Below are 23,792 nucleotides of genomic sequence, written 5' to 3'. Positions count from 1 at the left end.
GTAGCTGCCGAATTCAACTCCGGCGCTCCCATCTGACTCACCTCCTGGGTCGAGAAGAGCACTGGTGTTCGCCAAATGAGCTGATAGCGTTGCAGACGTGCGTTCAAAGCATGGTGGACAAAGATGTCAAACTTGTCGATGTAATCCAGGTGATGCTAGTTCACCGGATTCTCCTGTGCCAAAGCCGAAGACGCCCTCTATGGGAGTTCAATCTGAAGAAGCACCATACCCTGAAGAGGCTCTTCAAAACCACTCACAAAGAGGCCTAGAAGTTGCTCTTCAGGGGAAACGAGACACCGCCAGCCACAGATTCGGACCGCAGGCACGACATTAACCACCTCGCCAACGAGGTATGTTATTTTTAACGCATCCCCTACTTGCTTGTTTCAAGGATGATATCTAAGCTTTTATTATCATTGCTTCTTCAGGACTGGATGAAGAGGGCGAAGCGGATCCAGTGTCCGGCTCCGCTGCCTGAAGAACCGGTCATCCCGCGTTTAGCGAAGATGCTGGTGCCAGCACCTTATAAGGCGCCGGAGAAGAAGGCCAAGGGGAAGGCCAAGGGGGTTCGGAGTGGCCCCGCTGTAAGGGCGCTTCAGATGCGACGTCCGAAGACAAGACCCGCTCCTCCGCCGCCGAAGACGACGATGGTGAGGAGGAGGAGGAAAGTGATTCTCCCACTGATGGGGGGAGGAAGAAGAGGGTGGCCTCCACAATTCTGGAGGTGGGGGCACCCAAGAAGGGGAAAGGCCCACTCGTGGGCAGCTCCGTGTGGGACGTTGACAGCAGTCCGGAGCGACGCCCCCGGAACAAGCCCCTGGCCGCATCGTGAGTGCTAAGAACCCATACACGTCCAATTATCCGGCCCTTGCACCTTATGGTATTTTACATGGTTTAATTATGTCATTGCAGTCCGGCCCATGATAGCTCACAGCGATCCTCGTCATGAGGTTCGTTAGATTCAAGGGCAATGGCCAGCGAGTCACCGCCGACCGCTTACTCCCCCAAGGCCAAGGATGACGCAGAGGTGCTGTCCCGAAGGACTTTCCCAAACCTGGGGAGGCTCAGGAGGCGCCAGAAGGCGAGGCCTCCGTCGCCGGACACCAGGGGGAGCCGATCCGCATGGAGACTGGTGGTGAGGGTCGTATTCTATTCGGCCTTCAGCCGGATTCGATTCCGGAGACCGATACAGCTCCATAATTCGGCGCGCAACCTCCTTCTAAAGAAGGGGGTATGCCTATTCCGCCGGTGACCCCTGTCCAACCAGGGGCACCGGATAATCTGCTGGAAGCGTTGCGAGGTGCTTCCATTGTGGATGAGCACTGTGTTCTTATGGGCACGGTAATTGAAAGGGTTCAGTCCGCCAAGAGCGGACTAACCGAAGCCTGCAACAGCCTACTGACAGGTTTTGAGGTAAGCGACGCAAAAAAGAGAAAATCCCAATATAGGCAGTAGCCCCTGAGACACTGTCCGGTGTTTGGAAAGAAAAAAGCCGGATAGAGGATCAATCCTTTATTGCAGGAAACTAACTACATTTGTCTGAAATGAGTACGCAGGTGTCGCTGTTGGCCGCAGCCTCGCATACTGTCGAGGTCTCCGAACTGAAGCGGAGACTGGAGCAAGCCGAGGAGGAGCTCGGCCAGGTGAGGAGGCAGCTCCAAGAAAAACAAGGTATGTGATAACCCATTATGTATTCACAAAAATTAAAATGATATGCATTGACTGAAGTGTCATGATATGTATAGAAGCGACAACCAAGGTCGAGGCCCTGAGAAAGGCCATGGGTGAAGCCGAGAGAAAGGCCATCAAGGAGCAGGCCGCCCGTAGGAAGCTCAAGGCCCGGGTCAACGAGGTCCAACAAGAGCTCCAGGACACGGTGAGGAAGTGTGAGACCTTGGAGCGCGATGCGTCAGCTCGAGAGGCCAAACTCGTCAAGGCTCATCAGAGTGCAGAGACGGCCCGGAGTGAGGCCTAGGGCGCCCTCCGAGAGATCCAGGAGGCCAGGACGATCGCGGCGGGTAAGGCATTTAGTATGCAAAGCAAGTATGTGAAGAGGAAGTATCTTTTACTAACCTGGATTCAGAGTTCTCCAGGGGCTTTTGCTGATCTGCCAGTAGTGTGTCCGATGCCATGGAGTTCTTCCGAGCCGAAGAAGGGAGCTCCACGGAGAAACTGTTCTGGTCGCAATACCTTGCGCCAGAACATTCGGTGCCCTTCAGCGATCAGCTAAAACAGCTGGTCGAGCTGCACAGGGTGGCCAAACTGGCCATGAAGGATTTAATAATCCGTCTGTGGCCAGCCGAAGCTATACCCGGCAGTTACTTCGGCCTCGTGAAGTGGTTGGTGGATGCCTGTCCTAGGTTGGACGCCGTCAAGCGGTCCATCTGCATCGAGGGCGCGTGTATGGCCTTTGCCCACGTCAAGGTCTGGTGGGCGAAGATGGATGCCATCAAGCTTGTGACCGAGGGGCCGCCCGAGGGCAAGGAGCACCATATACCCGAGAGGTATTTTGGTGATGTCCTGGAGGGGTCTCGTATTGTAGCAAAGCAGTGTTCGCAGGACATTATCTTTGACTGAATGTATTCAAGTTCCTTCTACCGCGTATGATAAAACAAAGTGGGTTTGTAATATAATGCTTGTTATGTTTTAAATTTTACCTCCTGTGCGGTCGTGTTGTATGAAATCTGAGGGTTGGCCAGTCGTCGGCTTGTGCCCCCACGTAGGTAGTACGGAGGTGTTCGGGATGGAATCTAAACAATCTTGATCCAATTATATGGTCCTTGAAGGAGTTGTTTAGCACAACGAACCAGGCAATCAGACTATGCGGCTTTAACGCCCTCACTTAGCCATAGGAGTTTGACAATAAAAACATGGGCGCAGCCCCTAGTATCCGAACCAGAGTGCTATAAGCATCTGATCGGGAAGTACCAATCCTTTGAGTAATATGGAAGAAATATCCAACAATTTGCAACCTCCGAAGACCTGATCGGCTCTCGCTGCATCATGACAGTCGGTTTTCGGCTTTCTCTACTGTGGTGCTCCTTTGGATAAACCAAGGCACAATCACAGTAGTTCTCCCTTTACTACCTTAGCTGATATAGAGGAACGTAAGGTAGCAAGCACAGGAGCTGGGCAACCCAACTATTGACCAAAGACATGATTCAGAGCCAATGCATATAGTGCTAAATTCGGGGTGCCGAACTATACTATAAAAAGTGTTTGGACTTTTTGTTGCCATAGTGTGGGGTGCTATGAAGCCCCTGGCAAACATCAAATGTACCAAAGTGTACGGGTGCTACCTGATAGGGTTACCCACAGGGGATAAAAAGAAAGAAAACAGAAAGGGTGCAAAGGTGATAAGCTGGGGCCTTAAAGCTCCAGCCGCGAGCGGTTTTCATTGTAATTTGGTTAATACATTGAGGCGCATTGATACAAGTAGTGCGATAAACAACAAGCTATTTAACATGCCAAAAACCAAGGGAGAGCTGCATGTGGGTCCTGAAAAACAGGTAGAGTGATTGTTAACGAAACCACATTGAAAATCCCCCGTACGTATGTGTTTCTCGCCGTCTTGGTGTGTTTATCCTTCAAGAGGACTAGTGATCAGGCCATCAGATGGGGCCTGCGGGATTGAAACCTGATAAGGAAATGAATAAAAGTGAAAGTATGTGTGTATACGGTGTCAGTTGAGCCATACTGTGGATCACAAACTAGCTATGCCTCCGTCGATGTCCATGGAATTTTGAGTGCGTAGTTATGTACGTGTGGTGCGAATGCCACTACTTGACCAGGACTGAGACGGAGGCCGAATTGCTAGTCTAGCTCCTGATGAGCCGAGTTGTCCTGCTGCAGGGTAGTTTGGACCCTCTTGACGGTGTCTGTGGGCTCAGCAGCCGAATTAAGGTTCTGCTTGAGAAGGCCACTCTATACTTCTGCTGCTAAGGAAGCTGTGTGCTCTTTTGTACGGAGGGAGCGTTCCGTATTTCCATTGACTATTATGATGCCACGTGGACCGGGCATCTTGTGCTTGAGATAAGCATAGTGTGGCACTGCGTTGAGTCAGGCGAATGCGGTCCGTCCGAGCAATGCGTGATAGCCACTGCGAAAGGGGACTATGTCGAAGATTAACTCCCTCCTTCGGAAATTGTCCGGAGATCCGAAGACAACCTCGAGCGTGATTGAGCCTGTCTAGCGGGCCTCTACACCTGGTATGACTCCTTTGAAGGTAGTCTTTGTGGGTTTGATCCGTGATGGATTAATGCCCATTTTGCACACTGTGTCCTGATAGAGTAGATTGAGGCTGCTACCCCCTCCATAAGGACGCGCGTCAGGTGAAATCCGTCAATGATAGGGTCGAGGACTAGCGCGGCTGAGCCACCATGACGGATACTAGTCGGATGATCCCAATGATCAAAGGTGATCGGGAATGACGACCATGGGTTGAATTTTGGGGCGACTGGCTCTATCGCGTAAATGTCCCTTAGTGCGCGCTTGCGCTCCCTTTTAGGGATGTGTGTAGCATATATCATGTTCACTGTTTTGACTTGAGGGGGAAACTTCTTCTGTCCCCTGTGCTCAGTTGCTGGGGCTCCTCGTTGTCGTCCTCGCTTTGTGATCCCTTTTCCCTATTCTCGGCGTTTAATTTGCCGGCCTGTTTGAAAACCCAACAATCTCTATTGGTATGATTGGTTGGTTTGTCTGGTGTGCCATGTATCTGGCAAGGGCGATCGAGTATGCGGTCCAGGCTAGATGGTCCCTGATTGTTTCTTTTGTATGGTTTCTTCCGCTGGCTAGACTTGGAGCCACTGAATCCGGTGTTGACTGTAGTGTCGTCGGTATTATCACCATTGCTTCAGCGTTTGTGTCTGTTACATCGGAGCTTGCCATTGTTGTTTTTGACCTCGAAGGGGCCTGCCTCGCTGGCTGTGTTTTTGCTACAAACCAGCCAACTATCCTCAGTTGCGCAAAAGTGGGTCATGAGTGCCGTAAGGGCTGCCATAGATTTTGGCTTTTCTTGGCCGAGGTGGCGAGCGAGCCATTAGTCATGGATGCTATGTTTAAAGGCTGCTAGGGCTTCGGCATCCGGACAGTCGATGATCTGGTTCTTTATGGTTAGGAACCTAGTCCAGAATTTCCTGGCTGACTCTTCGGGTTGTTGAACTATGTGGCTTAAGTCATCGGCGTCTGGTGGCCGGACATATGTACCTTGGAAGTTGTCAAGGAAGGCTTCTTCCAAGTCCTCCCAGCTGCCGATAGAATTTTCAGGCAGACTGTTTAACCAGTGTCGAGCTGGTCCTTTAAGCTTTAGTGGGAGGTATTTGATAGCATGGAGGTCATCGTCGCGGGCCATGTGGATGTGGAGGATAAAGTCCTCGATCCATACCGCGGGATCAGTTGTCCTGTCATATGATTCAATATTCATGGGTTTGAACCCTTCGGGGAATTCATGATCCATTACTTCATCAGTGAAGCAAAGAGGGTGTGTGGCGCCTCTATACCTGGCCGCATCGCGACGTAGCTCCAATGGAGTCCGTCTGCGGTTGTCGGTTTGGGCGTGACTAGGTTTGTCACGTCCGAATAGGTAGCCATCATCACGTGTCGAGGAACGTCCTCGCGATCCGTAAATCGATCGGGTATATCCTGCTCTACTATCCAGGGCCTGCCAGAGGTCGTATGTATGACCCTGAACTGTTTTGTCTCTATCTTTATGTGGCGGTGGGGCAGGCTGTTGTTTGGCCTGAGTTGTCGCTCTATCCCGACCACATGGCGGTCGGTCTGCCGCACTGTCCCGACTGCATAGTGGTCGATCGGCCGCATTACGCGAGGGAGGTATGGGCTCCGGCGCCTCTTCATCGAACTGAGGTAGCAACCTTTGCTTCGGGTAACTCTTGGCTGGGCATTTGAGGCCGTATTCTTCGGCTGCCAGAACATCAGTCCACCTGTCGACGAGTAGACCTTGGTCAGCTTGAAGCTGCTGCTGCTTCTTTTTCAGGCTCCTTGTGGTGGCTATTAGCTGGCGCTTGAAGCGCTCCTACTCGAGAGGTTCCTCAGGCACGATGAAATCTTCGTTGCCGAGGCTTTCCTCATCCTTGGAGAGCGGGTAACTACCGTCCTTCGAGTCATCGGGCCTGGCCTGTTCGTCGGGGCTGGCTTGCCTGTTTTCTTGCTCCTCCTATTTGGATGTTACCTCAGCAAGGTCTTCATTGTTTTCGGCGTCGTTTGGAGTATTATTTTCTCCGGTGCCAGCATTGTTGTCTTTTGAATGACGTGACTTAGAGCGGCGCCGAGGACGCCGGCGCTTTTGCTATGTCTCAGGAGGTTTATTCTCGACTGGATTTTCTTTGTCATCGTTGTTGGTTGCTTTGGGTGTGTCCACCATGTACACATCGTACGAAGAAGTGGTCGTCCAACGTCCAGTAAATGGTGGATTTTGGTTTTGCTCCTCATCAACATCGTCGTCCATACCGTCGATGTCTTCGGAGCCGTAATCAAGTGTGTCGGTTAAATCCTCGACCGTGGCTATGAAGTGGGTGGCAGGTGGGAAGCAAAATTCCCTGTCATCAGCTTCTAGTTCGAACCGGATATAGTTCGGCTGTGAATCCCCCGCTAAGGATAGATTTTTTAATGAATTCAGCACATCGCCCAAGGGTGAGTGCCAGAAGATGTCCGCGGTGCTGAATTCGGCGATCGGTAACCGATCATGCTCGACATGCGCGGACGCACATAGTTCGGAACTTTTAACCAAAAACGAGACCGAGGTTCCGATGACACAGGCATTACCAGAGGTTAGGTTTGTGTGTGGCTCCAACGTCGTGGAGTCTGCGGCTTCCGTGGCGGGATTAAGCTTCCTGTCCTCGGATGGCACGACCTGCTCTGAATCTAAGGCCAGAGCGGTTACAGGTGCAATTTCCTGGGTATGGCCCGATGACAGGGCTAAGTCATGTCCATCGAGATGACGGGGAGCGATTGCCGTGGTATCGAATCCATCGAAGATCAAGTCTCCGCAGATATCCGCGACGTAGTTCAAGCTCCCGAATCTGACCTGACATCCAGGGGCATAGCTGTCGATCTACTCCAGATGGCCAAGCGAGTTGGCTCGTAGTGTGAAGTCGCCGAACACGAAGATCTGTCCGGGGAGGAAGACCTCCCCTTGGACAGCGTCATTGTGGATGATTGAAGGAGCCATGAAACCTTTTGAGGACGGCATAGTGGAACTCTCAATGAAAGCACCAATGTCGGTGTCAAAACCGGCGGATCTTGGGTAGGGGGTCCCGAACTGTGCGTCTAAGGTCGATGGTAACAGGAGACAGGGGACACGATGTTTACCCAGGTTCGGTCCCACTCTATGGAGGTAATACCCTACTTCCTGCTTGATTGATCTTGATGAATATGAGTATTACAAGAGTTGATCTACCACGAGATCGAGATGGCTAAACCCTAAAATCCTAGCCTGTTGGGTGGTAGGTGCGACATATGCCAACGGATGGCTTATCATTGTGGGAGCCAGTAAGACGTCGCCGGTGCCTGGAAACGGGATAAGGCGAAGACATGCACGCCGGCGGATCTTACCCAGCTTCGGGGCTCTCCATGGAGATAACACCCCTACTGCTGCTCTACGGGGTCTCCGCATGATCACTAGATGGATAAGTATCTACACAATGCTCCTTGAGCTGCTCGGTGGGAGGGGGAAGAAGGGCACGGCTAGCCTGCTTCTTCTCCTTGTGTGGTGTCTAGGACTAGCAGGGGGTCGAACCCTTTGCATGGGTGCCCCGGGGGGTTTATATAGGCCTACCCCCCAGGGGTACAATGGTAATCCGACTAGGCGCGGGGCCCAGCCGTCTGTGACTGCGCTCGCCGACTTCTGCGCCGGCTGCTGGGGCCGGCCAACTGGTGGGTCCCGCTGGCTGCCGCCCCCTTGGTCGACGGGCAGGCCCCACTGTCCAGGACCTGGTCGGTGGCTGATCACTGTGGCTTCATCTTGGTGACGTGGGCTTCGTCGTGGTAGGCGCGGCTACAGTGCCGCCGCCCGTCGGGCGATCGCTGTAGCCTCATTGCATCTTGTCTCCTTAATGGGGCGTCTCCTTCGAGGGAGGTGGCAAGCCGGCTATGGGGAGCCGGCTCTGTCTTGGGCCGACTGGGGGGAGGCGTGGCCGCCTTCGGGTTTCTCTCTGCCCGAAGGGGCCCACTGTCTGTGGGCCACGCTGGCGGCCCGTCGTGGGTGACACCAGGGTCAACATGGCAACAGTGCTGCGCCAGACGGGTCATGACCACTCCATACGGCGCACTGTGCCAGGCGTGCTCCGGGATTCGGGGGTGGCAGGCTCCACTGTAGCCATGCCCCGTCACATCGCCGCTAGGTGGATGCAAACTTTGAGGGTACGGTCTCGACCGCTTTATGGGAGCCGGCTTCTTGGAGTCGGCCTTCTCGCGGCCGGCTTTCCGAAGTCGGCCCTCCCGTGGCTTTCTTCATGAGGGCTAAAGTCGGGCCGCCTTCCGAAAGCCGGCCTGGATGACAGCCAGCAAGGGGAAGGCGGCCCCATGTCTTGGGTTCTTGAGAGCCGGACGGGCTCGTAATTTTTTTAGAAGAGCCAGGGGAAGCCGGCTAGGCTACCCATGGCTATTTACTCCGACATAGCCTGTATGACTATGGTAATGATTGTCCTTCCTCCGGACTAAGTCCTTCGGTTTATATAGACACCGGGAGGATCTAGGGTTACACAAGGTCGGTTACAAAGAAAGGAATCTACTTATTGGATCGCCAAGCTTGCCTTCCATGCCAAGGAGAGTCCCCTCCGGACACGGGTGTAGTCTTCGGTCTTCGTATCTTCACAGCCCATCAGTCCGGCCCATGGCTAACAGCCCAGACGCCCGAGGACCCCTTAGTCCAGGACTCCCTCAGTGGCCTTGGTGGAATGGATCCTGTCCAAGATGAGATGTCTGCCTACGGTGGTGGCTAGTCCTATATATAGAGGCCCGGGTCCTCTTCCCAAATATTAGGCGGGAAGGGATCCCACAACGACCAATTTGAAGGGGGCAGCTAGTACAAGCTATCCTGACAAAAGATGGTCTTCGCCTGCCAAAGGCTCTGGTGGTGATGCTGTCTTGGGCTCCATGGTGACCTCCGTCCTGCCGTTCTGCTGGTCATGGTCTCGTTACACCGATATGGAAACCTTTGCATGATGCCTTGGGACTCCTCGTCTGTGCCTGCCTCTTTAGCACCAAAGAGGAAACAAGGACACTACGCGTGCTGGCGCCCGCCTAGTGGCCGCCTGGCCTTGGTCGTCATGGCTTGCGTCAGAGGAACCTCACGAGGTGCCCCTTGCCTTGATCTCTCCGCCCCTCGCGAGCCGGCCTGGTGAGGCCGCCCTCGAGGAGGTCTTGCGTCATCCGCCTTGCGAGGCTCGGCCCCTCGGGAGGGTCTTGAGTGTTTGCTGGTGAAGATGGGTCGTACGGGGCCGCTAACGGAGCTACGCCACGGGCCGCAGGCAGGAAAGTCTGGGGACCCCCATTCCCAGGACGCCGACAGTCATCCACTTGAGGGAAAATTGCTACTGCCCTACAAAACTCTGCACTTGGAGGCCCAACACGAGTCTACAAGAATGAAGTTGTGTAGTAGACATCAAGCTCTTCTCTCGCGTCGTTGCCGGGGAGGTGAGTGCTTGAAGGTATATCTTTAGATCTTGCAGTCGAATCTTTTAGTTTCTTGTTTTATCACTATTTTGGTTTATAAAAAGAAAAGTACAAAAAATGGAATTGAGGTTGCATCATATTATTCATCTTTATAATGTATTTTGTAAAAATGATGGAAAGGAAAATTGTGCTCAATTCATAGAAGAAGAATTCAATAGAATGTTTGGTATAAATGCTGAGAATGACTGCAATGTTGTTAGTATGAATTCTTTGAATATCCAAAATGGTAATGATGACTGCACAAGTCATGACAAAAATGTTTCTTATAAGCATGTCAATTTTTGTGGACTGCATAAAGTTTGTGAAGATGTACCTTATAGGGAAGATAGATTTTGCAAGAAGCATAAACATGATAGAACTAATTATTTTCTCAAAGTGATAGATGAATTTGCTACAAAATTATGCTCTCTTTGTCCTATTACTTGTGAACTTCGCAATACGGTTGGTCATCTTAATTTTCAATGCAAACTTTTTCATGATCGAATCATGGCCAAATATTGTAATGATTTGATCACCCCTGAACTTTATAATGAGCTTTGTATATTTTTGGGGAGTGAAGAATTGACATATAAAAATAGTTGGTTTGAAGTATTCCTAATCGCGGACGACATTGAAACTAAACTAAAAAATATCTATATGTTTTGCATGGTAAATTGCAATGAGAATGCTTATATTGCCAACTAAGAAAGATGGGAAAACCAATGGAATATAAAAGTAATACTAATGAAAGGGTAAAGATTTACACTTTCCCTCCTATTGTCTCTCATGATGAAATAGATGATGAGGAGGAGCTCCCTATTCAACCAATCTCATCAATAAGAAGCTTGAAAAATTAATTAAACCCACACATGATGTGGTGAAGAAGAAGAAAAGAAGAAGAAAGAATAGTGGTAAAAGGGTATCTCTCCCAAATAGTGTTGCTCCTATTGTTGTGTCTCATGAAAATGAATCAAAAATAATTGTGGAGGATGATGCACTTGATGATGATATTGCTTCTATGTCTTATGGCACAATGTCCGAGAGCACTATTTATGATGATTTTATTATACCCATTATTTGTTGTGATGATTATGATTGAGAAGATAATGATACTTCTTATAATCTTGGAAATCTTTTTGGCACCAACTTGGGAAATTATGATGATAGCAATTGTTATACCGTTGGTGCTATTCATACTATTAATGATGAGAGTGATTATGCTTATGATATGCCAAGCCACAAGCTTGGGGATGCTATGTTTGATGATAATGACATGTTTGGGAATTCATTTGCTGCAATTAATGTTTGTCCCAAGCTTGGGGCTGCTATGCTTAATGAAGATGATCTTTTTAGTCCCCTTACTTTGAATGATCAAATTTGCTATGATGATTGCATGCCTCCCACTTATGATGATTATTGTGATGATACTTATGTTATAAAAAGTAGTCTTGATAATATTTATAAAACTTGTGATAGTTATGATTACCCTTTTTCTGAAGATTACTCTTTTAATGTGGAAATAATTTATAGCATTCGAGTTTCATATTATACTCCCGCCTTTATGAATGAGAAGAAATTTTCTTATATGGAGAGTAATAAAATTTGTATGCTTGCGGGTCATGAAAAGAATGCTTTATGTGATGGTTATATTGATGAATCTATTCATGATGCTACTGAAAATTATTATGAGATAGGAACTTATGATTCATGATGCTCTTGTTATGTTTCAATCCTTATCTTTTATGCGAGCATCATTGAACTCATCATGTCTAGCTAAAAGGCATTAAAGAAAAGCGCTTGTTGGGAGACAACCCAACATTTACCCCTACTGTTTTTGTGTGTTCACATGATTAGGCTACTGTATTAATCATGTTTTATAGTGTGACGCCCCCAATTCAATCGTACACTAATCATACATGCAAACGTGTACGGTCAAGATCAGGGACTCACGGCACGATATCACAACACAACTCTAAAAATAAAATAAGTCATACAAGCATCATATTACAAGCCAGGGGCCTCGAGGGCTCGAATATAGGAGCTCGATCATAGACGAGTCAGTGGAAGCAACAATATCTGAGTACAGACATAAGTTAAACAAGTTGCCATAAGATGGCTAGCACAAACTAGGATACAGATCGAAAGAGGAGCAGGCCTCCTGCCTGGGATCCTCCTAAACTACTCCTGGTCGACGTCAGCGGCCTGCACGTAGTAGTAGGCACCTCTAGTGTAGTAGGAGTCATCGAAGGTGGCATTTGGCTCCTGGGCTCCAACATCTGGTCGCAACAGCTGGGTATAGAAAGGGAAAAAAGGGGGACCAAAGCAACCGTGAGTACTCATCCAAAGTACTCGCAAGCAAGGAACTACACTACATATGCATTGGTATCAATGAAAGGGGTAGTATATGTGGACTGAACTGCAGAATGCTAGAATAAGAGGGGGATAGCTAGTCCTATTGAAGACTATGCTTATGGCAGCCTCCATCTTGAAGTAGTAGAAGAGAGTAGATGGTAAGTTCACCAAGTAGAATCGTATAGTATAATCCTACCCGGCGATCCTCTCCTCATCACCCTGTGAGAGAGCGATCACCGGGTTGTATCTGGCACTTGAAAGGGTGTATTTTATTAAGTAGCTGGTTCTAGTTGTCATAAGGTCAAGGTAAAACTCCGGGTCATCCTTTTACTGAGGGACACGGCTATTCGAATAGATAAACTTCCCTACATGGGTGCACCACATTTCCCAGCACGCTCGATCCCCTTTGGCCGGACACACTTTCCTGGGTCATGTCCGGCCTCGGAAGATCAACACGTCGCAGCCCTACCTAGGCACAACAAAGAGGTCAGCACGTCGGTCTAAATCCTATGCGCGCAGGGGTCTAGGCCCATCGCCCATTGCACACCTGCACGTTGCGTACGTGGCCGGTGAGCAGACCTAGCAACCTCCATTACAAAGGAAGTTGCGTTACGCGGTCCAACCTGGTGCGCGCCGCTCAGTCGCTGACATCAAGAAGGCTTCGGCTGATACCACAATGTCGAGTGCCCATAATTGTTCCCGCGTAGTTGGTTAGTGCGTATAGGCCAGTGTCCCGACTCAGATCAAATACCAAGATCTCGTTAAGCGTGTTATTTAGAAGTAACCGTGGACGCCGACCAGGGCCAGGCCCACCTCTCTCCTAGGTGGTCTCAACCTGCCATGTCGCTTCACCACAAAGTGACAGTCGGGGGCCGTCGGGAACCTAGGCCCACCACTACCAGGATGGAACCACTTGTCCTTTCAGCCCCCACACCGAAATCACTCGTGGGTACTCTATGAGCCGACCTAACTTTAGTCACCAAGTATCACATATTATGTATATAAGTATATACCCATGATCACCTCCCGAGTGATCATAGCCCGATAGTAGATCACGGCAGACGGACAAGAATGTAGGGCCACTGATGGAATAGTAGCATCCTATACTAAGCAATTAGGATTGCAGGTAAAGGTAACAACAGTAGTAGCAAGGACAGGCTATGCATCAGGATAGGATAAACGAAAAGCAGTAACATGCTACACTACTCTAATGCAAGCAGTAGAGAGAAGAATAGGTGATATCTGGTGATCAAGGGGGGGGGGCTTGCCTGGTTGCTCTGGCAAGGAGGGGTCGTCAACACCGTAGTTGAACTGGTGCTCGCCGGCAGTCTCAGGGTCTACCGGAAAGAAGTAACAGAGGGGGAACACAATAAATAAGAGAGCAATCAAAAGCATCACATAGCAAGACATGGCAATACGCGGTGCTAGGGGTGACCTAACGCAATGCTAGGCAATATAGGTGAAGGGGGAAAACATCCGGGAATTTTTTTCCCGAAGTTTGTCGTTTTTGGACAAATGAAACGGAGGTGGATTGTGTAGGGGAACGCAGTAATTTCAAAAAAATCATACGCACACGCAAGATCCATCTAGGTTATGCATAGCAACGAGAGGGGAGAGTGTTGTTCACGTACCCTCGTAGACCTTAAGCGGAAGCATTATGACAACGCGGTTGATGTAGTCATATGTCTTCACGATCCGACCGATCCTAGCATCGAAGGTATGGCACCTCCATGATCTGCACACGTTCAGCTCGGTGACGTCCCACGAACTCTAGATCTAGCTGAGGTCGAGGGAGAGTTTCGTCAGCACGACGGCGTGATGATGGTGATGATGAAATTACCGACGCAGAGCTTCGCCAAAGCACTGCAACAATATGACCGAGGTGGAAATCTGTGGAGGGGGCACCGCACACGGCTAAACAATCAACTTGTGTGTCTATGGGGTGCCCCCCTCCCCCGTATATAAAGGAGTGGAGGAGGGGGAGGGTCGTCCCTCTCATGGCATGTCCAAGGGGGGAGTCCTACTCCCGGTGGGAGTATGATTCCCCCTTTCCTAGTTGGAGTAGGAGAGGAGGGAAGGGGCAGAGAGAGAGAAGGAAAGGGGGGCCAGCCCCCACCCAATTCGGATTGGGCTTGGGGGCGCGCCCTCCACCTTGGCCGCCTCCTCCTCTCACCCACTAAGGCCCAATAAGGCCCATACACTCCCCGGGGGGTTCCGGTAACCCCCCAGTACTCCGGTAAATGCCCGAACACACCAGAAACCATTCCGATGTCCAAACATAGCCATCCATTGTCGGAGAGGTATCTTTGGGCCCACTCGGTAATGCACATCACTATAAGCCTTGCAAGCATTGTAACTAATGAGTTAGTTGCGGGATGATGTATTATGGAACGAGTAAAGAGACTTGCTGGTAACGAGATTGAACTAGGTATTGAGATACCGACGATCGAATCTCGGGCAAGTAACATACCGATGACAAAGGAAACAACGTATGTTGTTATGCGGTTTGACCGATAAAGATCTTCGTAGAATATGTAGGAGCCAATATGAGCATCCAGGTTCCGCTATTGGTTATTGACCGGAGACGTGTCTCGGTCATGTCTACATAGTTCTCGAACCCGTAGGGTCCACATGCTTAAAGTTCGATGACGGTTATATTATGAGTTTATGTGTTTTGATGTATCGAAGGAGTTCGGAGTCCCGGATGAGATCGGGAACATGACGAGGAGTCTCGAAATGGTCGAGACATAAAGATCAATATATTGGACGACTATATTCGGACATCGGAAAGGTTCCGAGTGATTCGGGTGTTTTCGGGAGTACCGAGGAGTTACGGGAATTCGTATTGGGCCTTAATGGGCCATACGGGGAAGGAGAGAAAGGCCTCAAAGGGTGGTCGCACCCCTCCCCATGGGCTGGTCCGAATTGGACTAGGGAGGGGGCGCCCCCTTCCTTCCTTCTCCTTTTCCCTTCCCTTTCCTTCCCTCCTACTCCTACTACTTGGAAGGGCTCCTAGTTCTACTAGGAAAAGGGGAATCCTACTCCCGGTGGGAGTAGTGTTGGAGATCGTAGTAATTTCAAAAAAATTCCTACGCACACGCAAGATCATGGTGATGCATAGCAACAAGAGGGGAGAGTGTTGTCCACGTACCCTCATAGACCGAAAGCGGAAGCGTTAGCACAACGCGGTTGATGTAGTCGTACGTCTTCACGATCCGACGATCCAAGTACCGAACGCACGGCACCTCCGAGTTCAGCACACGTTCAGCTCGACGACGTCCCGCGAACTCCGATCCAGCAGAGCTTCACGGGAGAGTTCTGTCAGCACGACGGCGTGGTGGCGGTGATGATGTTGCTATCGACGCAGGGCTTCGCCTAAGCACCGCTACGATATGACCGAGGTGGAATATGGTGGAGGGGGGCACCGCACACGGCTGGGAGAGATCAACTGATCAACTTGTGTGTCTAGAGGTGCCCCCTGCCCCTGTATATAAAGGAGCAAGGGGGGAGGCCGGCCGGCCCTCTATGGGCGCGCCAGTAGGAGGAGTCCTCCTCCTAGTAGGAGTAGGACTCCCCTTTCCTACTCCTATTAGGAGGAGGAAAGGAAGGAGGAGAAGGAGAAGGTAGGAGAAGGAGGAAAAAGAGGAAAGGGGGGCCGGCCCCCTAGTCCAATACGGTTTGGGCTAGGGGGGTTGCGCGCCCTGCCTCCTCTCTTCCACCACTTGGCCCATGAGGCCCATTACTTCTTCCTCATATTCCCGTAACTCCCCGGTACCCCCGAAAATACCCGAATCACTCGGAACCTTTCCGATGTCCGAATATAATCGTCCAATATATCAATCTTTACGTCTCGACCATTTCGAGACTCCTCGTCATGTCTCCGATCTCATCCGGGACTCCAAACTACCTTCGGTACATCAAATCACATAAACTCATAATACAATCGTCAACGAAACTTTAAGCATGCGGACCCTACGGGTTCGAGAACTATGTAGACATGACCGAGACATGTCTCCGGTCAATAACCAATAGCGGAACCTGGATGCTCATAATGGCTCCCACATATTCTACGAAGACTTTATCGGTCAGACCGCATAACAACATATGTTGTTACCTTTGTCATCGGTATGTTAATTGCCCGAGATTCGATCGTCGGTATCTCAATACCTAGTTCAATCTCGTTACCGGCAAGTCTCTTTACTCGTTCCGTAATACGTCATCCTGCAGCTAACTCATTAGTTGCCATGCTTGCAAGGCTTAAGTGATGTGCATTGCCGAGAGGGCCCAGAGATACCTTTCCGACAATCAGAGTGACAAATCCTAATCTCGAAATACGCCAACCCAACAAGTACCTTCGGAGACACCTGTAGAGAACCTTTATAATCACCCAGTTACGTTGTGACGTTTGATAGCACACAAAGTGTTCCTCTGGTAAACGGGAGTTGCATAATCTCATAGTCATAGGAACATGTATAAGTTATGAAGAAAGCAATAGCAACAAACTAAACGATCAAGTGCTAAGCTAACAGAATGGGTCAAGTCAATCACATCATTCTCCTAATGATGTGATCCTGTTAATCAAATGACAACTCATGTCTATGGTTAGGAAACATAACCATCTTTGATTCAACGAGCTAGTCAAGTGGAGGCATACTAGTGACACTCTGTTTGTCTATGTATTCACACATGTATTATGTTTCCGGTTAATACAATTCTAGCATGAATAATAAAAATTTATCATGATATAAGGAAATAAATAATAACTTTATTATTGCCTCTAGGGCATATTTCCTTCAGTCTCCCACTTGCACTAGAGTCAATAATCTAGTTCACATCACCATGTGATTTAACATCAATAGTTCAGATCACCATGTGATTAACACCCATAGTTCACATTGTCATGTGACCAACACCCAAAGGGTTTACTAGAGTCAATAATCTAGTTCACATCGCTATGTGATTAATACCCAAAGAGTACTGAGGTGTGATCATGTTTTGCTTGTGAGGGAAGTTTAGTCAATGGGTCTGCCACATTCAGATCCGCGCGTATTTTGCAAATTTCTATGTCAACAATGCTCTACACGGAGCTACTCTAGCTAATTGCTCCCACTTTCAATATGTATCCAGATTGAGACTTAGAGTCATCTGGATCAGTGTCAAAACTTGCATCGACGTAACCCTTTACGACGAACCTTTTGTCACCTCCATAATCGAGAAACATATCCTCATTCCACTAAGGATAATTTTGACCAATGTCCAGTGATCTACTCCTAGATCACTATTGTACTCCCTTGCCAAACTCGGGGCAGGGTATACAATAGGTCTGGTACACAGCATGGCATACTTTATAGAACATATGGCTGAGGCATAGGGAATGACTTTCATTCTCTCTCCATCTTCTGTCGTGGTCGGGTTTTGAGTGTTACTCAACTTCACACCTTGTAACATAGGCAAGAACTCCTTCTTTGACTGTTCCATTTTGAACTACTTCAAAATCTTGTCAAGGTATGTACTCATTGAAAAACTTATCAAGCGTCTTGATCTATCTCTATAGATCTTGATGCTCAATATGTAAGCAGCTTCACAGAGGTCTTTCTTTGAAAAACTCCTTTCAAACATTCCTTTATGCTTTGCAGAATAATTCTACATTATCTCCGATCAACAATATGTCATTCACATATACTTATCAGAAATGCTGTAGTGCTCCCACTCACTTTCTTGTAAATATAGGCTTCACTGCAAGTCTGTATAAAACTATATGCTTTGATCAACTTATCAAAGCGTATATTCCAACTCCGAGATGTTTGCACCAGTCCATAGATGGATCGCCGGAGCTTGCATATTTTGTTAGTACCTTTAGGATTGACAAAACCTTCTAGTTGCATCATATACAACTCTTCTTTAATAATTCCATTAAAGAATGCAGTTTTGTTTATCCATTTGCCAGATTTCATAAAATGCAGCAATTGCTAACATGATTCGGACAGACTTAAGCATAGATACGATTGAGAAACTCTCATCGTAGTCAACACCTTGAACTTGTCGAAAACCTTTTGCGACAATTCTAGCTTTGTAGATAGTAACACTACTATCAGCGTCCGTCTTCCTCTTGAAGATCCATTTAATCTCAATGGCTCGCCGATCATTGGGCAAGTCAATCAAAGTCCATACTTTGTTCTTATACATGGATCTCATCTCAGATTTCATGGCCTCAAGCCATTTCGCGGAATCTGGGCTCATCATCGCTTCCTCATAGTTCGTAGGTTCGTCATGGTCAAGTAACATGACCTCCAGAACAAGATTACCGTACCACTCTGGTGCGGATCTCACTCTGGTTTACCTACGAGGTTCGGTAGTAACTTGATCTAAAGTTACATGATCATCATCATTAGCTTCCTCACTAATTGGTGTAGTAGTCACAAGAACAGATTTCTGTGATGAACTACTTTCCAATAAGGGAGCAGGTACAGTTACCTCATCAAGTTCTACTTTTCTCCCACTCACTTCTTTCGAGAGAAACTCCTTCTCTAGAAAGGATCCATTCTCAGCAATGAATATCTTGCCTTCGGATCTGTGATAGAAGGTGTACCCAACATTTTCTTTTGGGTATCCTATGAAGACGCACTTCTCCGATTTGGGTTTGAGCTTATCAGGTTGAAACTTTTTCACATAAGCATTGCAACCTCAAACTTTAAAAAACAACAGCTTAGGTTTCTTGCCAAACCATAATTCATACGATGTTGTCTCAACGGATTTATATGGTGCCCTATTTAACGTGAATGTAGTTGTCTCTAATGCATAACCTCAAAACTATAGTGGTTAATCGATAAGAAACATCATAGATCGCACTATATCCAATAATAGTACGGTTATGACGTTCGAACACACCATTATGCTGTGGTGTTCCAAGTGGCACGATTTTGTGAAACTATTCCACATTGTTTTAATTGAAGACCAAACTCGTAACTCAAATATTTGTCTCTGCGATCAGATCGTAGAAACTTTATTTCTTGTCACGATGATTTTCCACTTCACTCTGAAGTTTTCGAACTTTTCAAATGCTTCAGACTTATGTTTCATCAAGTAGATATACCCATATCTGCTCAAATCATCTGTGAAGGTCAGAAAATAACGATAGCCGCCGCGAGCCTCAACATTCATCGGACTGCATACATCAGTATGTATTATTTACAATAAGTCAGTTGCTTGCTCCATTGTTCCGGAGAATGGAGTCTTAGTCATCTTGCCCATGAGGCACGGTTCGCAAGCATCAAGTGATTCCAAAAGCCCATCAGTATGGATTTTCTTCATGCGCTTTACACCAATATGACCTAAACGGCAGTGCCACAAATAAGTTGCACTATCATTATTAACTTTGCATCTTTTGGCTTCAATATTATGAGAATGTGTATCACCACAATCGAGATCCAACAAACCATTTTCATTGGGTGTATGACAATAGAATGTTTTATTCATGTAAACAGAACAACAATTTATTCTCTTACTTAAATGAATAACTGTATTGCAATAAACATGATCAAATCATATTCATGCTCAACGCAAACACCAAATAATACTTATTTAGGTTCAACACTAATCCCGAAAGTATAGGGAGTGTGCGATGATGATCATATCAATCTTGGAACCACTTCCAACACACATCGACACTTCACCCTTAACTAGTCTTTATTCATTCTGCAACTCCCGTTTCGAGTTACTACTCTTAGCAACTGAACCAGTATGAAATACCGAGGGGTTGCTACGAACACTAGTAAAATACACATCAATAATCTGTATATCAAATATACCTTTGTTCGCTTTGCCATCCTTCTTATCCGCCAAATACTTGGGGCAGTTCCTCTTCCAGTGATCAGTCCCTTTGCAGTAGAAGCACTTAGTCTCAGGCTTAGGACCAGACTTGGGCTTCTTCACTTGAGCAGCAACTTGCTTGCCATTCTTCTTGAAGTTCCCTTTCTTTCCCTTTGCCCTTTTCTTGAAACTAGTGGTCTTGTTAATCATCAACACTTGATGCTCTTTCTTGATTTCTACCTTCATCGATTTCATCATCATGAAAAGCTCGGGAATCGTTTTCATCATCCCTTGCATACTATAGTTCATCACGAAGTTCTACTAACTTGGTGATGGTGACTAGAGAATTCAGTCAATCACTATTTTATCTCGAAGATTAACTCCCACTTGATTCAAGCGATTGCAGTACCCAGACAATCTGAACACATGCTCACTGCTTGAGCTATTCTCCTCCATCTTTTAGCTATAGAACTTGTTGGAGACTTCATATCTCTCAACTCAGGTATTTGCTTGAAATATTAACTTCAACTCCTGGAACATCCATATGATCCATGATGTTTAAAACGTCTTTGAAGTCCCGATTCTAAGATGTTAAGCATGGTGCACTAAACTATCAAGTAGTCATCACATTGAGCTAGCCAAACGTTCATGACGTCTGCATCTGCTCCTGCAATAGGTCTGTCACCTAGCGGTGCATCAAAGACATAATTCTTCTGTGCAGCAATGAGGAAAATCCTCAGATCATGGATCCAATCCGCATCATTGCTACTAACATCTTTCAACTTAGTTTTCTCTAGGAACATATCAAAAATAAAACAGGGGAGCTAAACGCGAGCTATTGATCTACAACATAGATATGCTAATACTACCAGGACTAAGTTCATGATAAATTTAAGTTCAATTAATCATATTACTTAAGAACTCCCACTTAGAAAGACATCCCTCTAATCTTCTAAGTGATCACGTGATCCAAATCAACTAAACCATAACCGATCATCACGTGAAATGGAGTAGCTTTCAATGGTGAACATCAATATGTTGATCATATCTACTATATGATTCACGCTCGACCTTTCCGTCTCAGTGTTTCGAGGCCATATCTGCATATGCTAGGCTTGTCAAGTTTAACATGAGTATTCTGCGTGTGCAAAACTGGCTTGCACCCATTGTAGATGGACGTAGAGCTTATCACACCGGATCATCACGTGGTGTATGGGCACGACGAACTTTGGCAACGGTGCATACTCAGGGAGAACACTTTTATCTTGAAATTTAGTGAGAGATCATCTTATAATGCTACCGTCAATCAAAGCAAGATAAGTTGCATAAAAGATAAACATCACATGCAATCAATATAAGTGATATGATATAGCCATCATCATCTTGTACTTGTGATCTCCATCTCTGAAGTACCGTCATGATCACCATCGTCACCGGCGCGACACCTTGATCTCCATCGTAGCATCGTTGTCGTCTCGCCAATCTTATGCTTCCACGACTATCGCTACCGCTTAGTGATAAAGTAAAGCATTACAGCGCGATTGCATTGCATACAATAAAGCGACAACCATATGGCTCCTGCCAGTTGCCGATAACTCGGTTACAAAACATGATCATCTCATACAATAAAATTTAGCATCATGTCTTGACCATATCACATCACAACATGCCCTGCAAAAACAAGTTAGACGTCCTCTACTTTGTTGTTGCAAGTTTTACGTGGCTTCTACGGGCTTAGCAAGAACCGTTCTTACCTACGCATCAAAACCACAATGATAGTTTGTCAAGTTGGTGATGTTTTAACCTTCGCAAGGACCGGACGTAGCCACACTCGGTTCAACTAAAGTTGGAGAAACTGACACCCGCCAGCCACCTATGTGCAAAGCACGTCGGTAGAACCAGTCTCGCGTAAGCGTACGCGTAATGTTGGTCCGGGCCGCTTCATCCAACAATACCGCCGAACCAAAGTATGACATGCTGGTAAGCAGTATGACTTATATCGCCCACAACTCACTTGTGTTCTACTCGTGCATAACATCAACGCATAAAACCTGGCTCGGATGCCACTGTTGGGGAACGTAGTAATTTCAAAAAAATTCCTACGCACACGTAAGATCATGGTGAAGCATAGCAACAAGAGGGGAGAGTGTTGTCCACGTACCCTCGTAGACTGAAAGCGGAAGCGTTAGCACAACGCGGTTGATGTAGTCGTACGTCTTCACGATCCGACCGATCCAAGTACCGAACGCACGGCACCTCCGAGTTCAGCACACGTTCAGCTCGATGACGTCCCGCGAACTCCGATCCAGCAGAGCTTCACGAGAAAGTTCCGTCAGCACGACGGCGTAGTGACGGTGATGATGTTGCTATCGATGCAGGGCTTCTCCTAAGCACCGCTACGATATGACCGAGGTGGAATATGGTGGAGGGGGCACCGCACACGGCTGGGAGAGATCAACCGATCAACTTGTGTGTCTAGAGGTGCCCCCTGCCCCTGTATATAAAGGAGCAAGGGGGGAGGCCGGCCGGCCCTCTATGGGCGCGCCAGTAGGAGGAGTCTCCTCCTAGTAGGAGTAGGACTCCCCTTTCCTACTCCTATTAGGAGGAGGAAAGGAAGGAGGAGAAGGAGAAGGTAGGAGAAGGAGGAAAAAGAGGAAAGGGGGGCCGGCCCCCTAGTCCAATACAGTTTGGGCTAGGGGGGTTGCGCGCCCTGCCTCCTCTCTTCCACCACTTGGCCCATGAGGCCCATTACTTCTTCCTCATATTCCCGTAACTCCCCGGTACCCCCGAAAATACCCGAATCACTCGGAACCTTTCCGATGTCCGAATATAATCGTCCAATATATCAATCTTTACGTCTCGACCATTTCGAGACTCCTCGTCATGTCTCCGATCTCATCTGGGACTCCAAACTACCTTCGGTACATCAAATCACATAAACTCATAATACAATCATCAACGAAACTTTAAGCATGCGGACCCTACGGGTTCGAGAACTATGTAGACATGACCGAGACATGTCTCCGGTCAATAACCAATAGCGGAACCTGGATGCTCATATTGGCTCCCACATATTCTACGAAGATCTTTATTGGTCAGACCGCATAACAACATACGTTGTTCCCTTTGTCATCGATATGTTACTTGCCCGAGATTCGATCGTCGGTATCTCAATACCTAGTTCAATCTCGTTACCGGCAAGTATCTTTACTCATTCCGTAATACATCATCCCGCAACTAACTCATTAGTTGCAATGCTTGCAAGGCTTAAGTGATGTGCATTACCGAGAGGGCCCAGAGATACCTCTCCGACAATCAGAGTGACAAATCCTAATATCGAAATACGCCAACCCAACAAGTATCTCCGGAGACACCTGTAGAGCACCTTTATAATCACCCAGTTACGTTGTGACGTTTGGTAGCACACAAAGTGTTCCTCCGGTAAACGGGAGTTGCATAATCTCATAGTCATAGGAACATGTATAAGTTATGAAGAAAGCAATAGCAACAAACTAAACGATCAAGTGCTAACCTAACGGAATGGGTCATGTCAATCACATCATTCTCCTAATGATGTGATCCCGTTAATCAAATGACAACTCATGTCTATGGTTAGGAAACATAACCATCTTTGATTCAACGAGCTAGTCAAGTAGAGGCATACTAGTGACACTCTGTTTGTCTATGTATTCACACATGTATTATGTTTCCGGTTAATACAATTATAGCATGAATAATAAACATTTATCATGATGTAAGGAAATAAATAATAGCTTTATTATTGCCTCTAGGGCATATTTCCTTCAAGTAGGACTCCCCTAGGGCGCGCCATAGAGAGGGCCAGCCCTCCTCCTCCTCCACTCCTTTATATAGGGGGGCAGGGGGCACCCCAAAGACACAACAATTGATCTCTTAGCCGTGTGCGGTGCCCCCCTCCACCATAATCCACCTCGGTCATATCG

The sequence above is a fragment of the Triticum urartu genome, chromosome 7A (assembly GCF_056163025.1).
Source record: "Triticum urartu cultivar PI428250 chromosome 7A, HENAU_Tu73, whole genome shotgun sequence".
Classification (NCBI taxonomy): Eukaryota; Viridiplantae; Streptophyta; class Magnoliopsida; order Poales; family Poaceae; genus Triticum; species Triticum urartu.
The sequence above is the reverse complement of the archived record's forward strand: the minus strand, read 5'-3'. Positions refer to the sequence as shown.